Source organism: Colobus angolensis, unplaced genomic scaffold, assembly GCF_000951035.1.
Source record: "Colobus angolensis palliatus isolate OR3802 unplaced genomic scaffold, Cang.pa_1.0 Scaffold89, whole genome shotgun sequence".
Classification (NCBI taxonomy): Eukaryota; Metazoa; Chordata; class Mammalia; order Primates; family Cercopithecidae; genus Colobus; species Colobus angolensis.
Genome location: NW_012122820.1, coordinates 5,218,571 through 5,222,892, shown reverse-complemented (window position 1 = coordinate 5,222,892; position 4,322 = coordinate 5,218,571).

Below are 4,322 nucleotides of genomic sequence, written 5' to 3'. Positions count from 1 at the left end.
CTTCCTTCCTTCCTTCCTTCCTTCCTTCCTTCTTTCCTTCCTTCCTTCCTTCTTTCCTTCCTTCCTTCCTTCCTTCCTTCCTCCCTTCCTTCCTCCTTTCTTCCTTCCTTCTTTCCTTCCTTCCTCCCTCCCTTCCTTCCTTCTTCCTTTCTTCCATTCTATCTTTTATTTTCTCTCTTTCTCTGTCTCTCTCTCTCTCTCTTTCTTTCTTTCTCTCTTTCTTCCTCCCTCCCTCCCTTTCTCTCCTTCTTTCTTTCTCCCTCCCTCCTCTCCTCCTTCTCTTGGTCTCTCTCTTCCTCCCTTCCTACCTTTGTTCTTTCAAGATCTTTCTTCCTTCCTTCCTTCCTTCCTTCCTTCCTTCCTTCCTTCCTTCCTTCTTTCCTTTCTTTCTTTTTTTCTTTCTTTCATTCGTTCATTCAAGGTGTGAGCCTTTTTCTGGTTTACTACATGCCAAGGACTGTGCTAAATCATTCACGTAAAACCACTAGCATGCATCACCTCACTGGGTCCCCCACAGTCTAATGGGTAGGTGCTGTCATTATCTTCATTTTAAGAAAATGAAGAAACTGAAGCTCAGAGAGGTTAATTATGTCTCCACCACCTGCCTAGTTCAGTACCCTGCACCCGTAACCACTATAAAAGAACAACATGCCAATAGTTCCCTAATGTTGAAAAAGGCACTGTTTTAAACGCATCCTTTACATCAACTCGCTCACTCCTCCAAACAAGCACAATAGAGATTACTGTTATCCTCGTTTAATAGATTGGGAAACTGAAGCACAGAAAGGTCATGTGATGCTCCCCAGGTCACCCAGCTAGTAAGTGAGCTGGACTGGGCTTCTGTTTTACCGAGGAAGACGTTCCTCAGTTTTTGTTTTGTTTTGTTTTTCACTTGAAGTCCCCTGCGATGGCCCAGAGTGGAATGCCAGGGTCCTGAGAATAAAGCCTCTGAGCTGACCTGGGAAGGGGTGCCGGTGGCGGCTGTGTCCCCTACAGCTCTGGAAGGTGGAGGCCGTGGAGAGAGCGACTGCACAGCAGCCACAAGCCTGGGTCCCTGCCAGGGGAGACCTCAAAGTCCTCTCGAGGGCTGGCTTCCCTGTGCTGGGCCATGCACAAAGGCGAGTCGTGGCTTCCAGGAGAGCCGCAGAACATGGTCCTCAGGAGAGGAGCAAGCCCCGGGGAAGGGCTGATGGGACCTCCGTCCGCAGCTCTGAGAAGGGCTGCTCTGTAGGGAGGGGATGCAGGTAACAGCTCCCCCAAGAGCCAGGCAAGCAAAAATAGGTTTCTGTTTGAGCAGCAGCTGGGGAATTTCAGGGAGAGAGAGGAATCCACTCCCAACAGTGCGTCATGTTCAACCCTGGAAGAGGTGACCATGAAAAGGGCTTCTAGAAAGAGAAGATGGGCTGCCCTTAGGCCGGCCTCTTTATTATCTCTGCCTCTAACCTTTGGGAATCCTGTCCATCTTTGAGCCCCTGGTGCCAGTGACTCCACTCTGCAAATCCCTTCCTGACCAGCCATCGCCCACACCCATAAGACTCCAAGTTCTGTTTGGGGGACAAAGCCCAAGTGCCCTGAGGTCTAGGCTGGTCCACATTCATCCCTGGGTGGGCTGTGGCTCAAACCAGTCATTTGGGTGATGGAAGTCTCAGACACCCTGGAAGCTAGCCCAATTGGTCCTGGTGCCCCCAGTAACACACCCTATTCTCCTGCAGCAAATATACCGTCTCTACTATTCATGTGGCCTTGGGTATTAGGTGTCATGTGACCTCACTGGTATGGCATCTCCTGGTGTTAGCGGTTTCTTGCACGAGTACATTTCTCAGATGATCAGACAACATTTATTGAACATTTAGCATGTGCCACCCACCACTGTAACTGCTTTATGGGGTTATCGCATTTAATTCTCCCAAGAACCCTGTGAGTTGGTGTTATTTTAATCACCATATTACAGAGACGGAAACAGGGGCCTAAGTACTCAGTGGCTACGGGATGAGCTGCTACTCAAACACAATATTGGAACCCCAGCCATCAAAATCTGATTTGTCACTGGTTTGTCTCTCAACAAAAAGAAGTCAGAGTCTTTCTTAGTCCCTTCCATCTCCCGTAGCTCCCGGCGAGTGTCTGTAGACAGTAGTTGTTCAAAAAATGTGGGCTTTTACTGACTGTTCAAAGGCATTTCTAGGTTGGTTTTTTTAATGATCAGCGAGACAGGGTGCTCTTAACAGGACAAAATAGTGTTGAATCCTTGCTAGACAAAATCAGGTGCTTTTTGGAAGAAATGAGAGAGAGATTTCTAGGCCATATATTAGAAAATTTTGTTTCAAGTCTTTTTTTACTTTTTTTTTTTTTTTTTTGAGACAGAGTCTTGCGCTGTTGCCCAGGCTGGAATGCAGTGGCATGATCTCAGCTCACTATAACCTCTGCCTCTGGGGTTCAAGCAGTTCTCCTGCCTCAGCCTCCTGAGTAGCTGGGATTACAGGCATGCACCACCACGCCTGGCTAATTTTTGTATTTTTTAGAGACGGGGTTTCACCATGTTGGCCAGGCTGGTCTGGAACTCCTGACCTCAAGTGATCTGCCCGCCTCGGCCTCTCAAAGTGCTGGGATTACAGGTGTGATCCACCATGCCCAGCCATGTTCCAAGTCCTTAAGGTAACAAGGAGAAATGTGAGAAGCCCATTTGGGAATGAAGGATACAGGAAAGCCCTGTAATTGAGGCAGCCAATCAGAAGCTTTTATTAATGGGCCCTCTTTCTTTTGTCCCCCACTTTCAGGAGAATCTTCCAAAAAACTGGCAGACTCCTCCTGATCTCCACCTGTGCTGTCTGCCTCTCTAGTTCCGGACACTGAGAGCTGCTGCCCTGCGACCACCTCAAGCAGGAACCCTGCAAGATCGCCAAGAAGACTGCGTGCCTCGCTCTAGCCTCTTCCTAAGGGAAAGTAGACTCCTGTTTTTGAGAGAAATTACCTGATTTCGAGAGAAACATAAAGGACTTTTTTTTCCTTAAGGTAACATTCCACTTGTAAAAATGAAGTTTGGAAGAATTTCTGCAAACTCAGCGTCTTGGTCAATTGACCTTTTACTGTACCAGGCGAATCTGAAGCCACAAATACACTGGGGAGGAAGGTATGCCCTTCACAAAGGATTTGCACTTAGCCAGACACTCTGTTGCTGTGCTGCTTTAAATAAAGAACATTTCTGGCATATTTTATTTATTTATTTTTATTTTTTAGAGCCGGGGTCTTGCTCTGTTGCTCTGTTGCTAGAATGCAGTGATATGATCAGAGCTTATGACAGCCTTGAACTCCTGGGCTCAAGTAATCTGCCGGCCTCAGCCTCACGATTCATTGGGATTACAAGTGTGAGCCACCGTGCCCGGCTCTTTGCCTGGCATATTTTGAATTGTTTCATTTCCTTGAAAGTGAGATTTATCTATTAGATTCAGAAAATCTGGCAAGATATATCTGATTGCTTGAGATTCCTAAAAATCCTATTACATTAACCCTGAAAGGGGTATTTGAGTCTCACGTTCTCACTTTAAAGATGAAGAAACCGTGGCCTAGAGAGGTTACGTGACTTGTTTTCGTCCCACAGTCTTGTGTGTGTGTGTAGCAGGCTGCCCAGTTTCCAGCTTTCCCCCTTTACTGTGCATCTTCCTTGCATCCGAGGTATACAGGGAAGCTGACCCTCCAGTCAGGCCGCTCTACCTGGTCCTCAGCTGCCATCACTGATGTTTAATCATTGATCCCTCTTTTGGATTTCATTGTTATTGTTTTTTCCTTTTATTATGGAAACGTTTCAAACATAAAAGTAGGAGATATAAATAACTACCATGCTCCCTCACCCAGCTTCTACAATTATTAGCACGTGGCCAACCTGTTTTTCTCTACACCTGACCCCAGTTCCCCCTCCCACCCAGATGACTTTAAGGCAAATCCAAACATGATGTGATTTCATCTGTGGCTGCTCCGTGTGTAACAGCGTGTGAAGCCTCTCCTACGTACATGTATGTCCACAGTACAACTGTCACAACTAAAAAGGGTGAACAACAGTTCCTTAATTTCATCAAATTTCACTGATTGTCTTTCTTACTACGTCTCTCTCTCTCTCTCTTTGCAATTGGTTTATTAGAATCAAGATTATCGGGTAGAATTATGAGCTGATCATTCAGGGTCCTTGCATTAGAATTTTGCTGAATGAGGGAAAATAAATTGCATAATAAGGAGATTTTATAATAACCATAGATTACATTCATAAATGCCTTTATACTTACAAAGTCTCTTTAACCATAACTTTTTTTTTTTTTTTGAGGCGGAGTCTC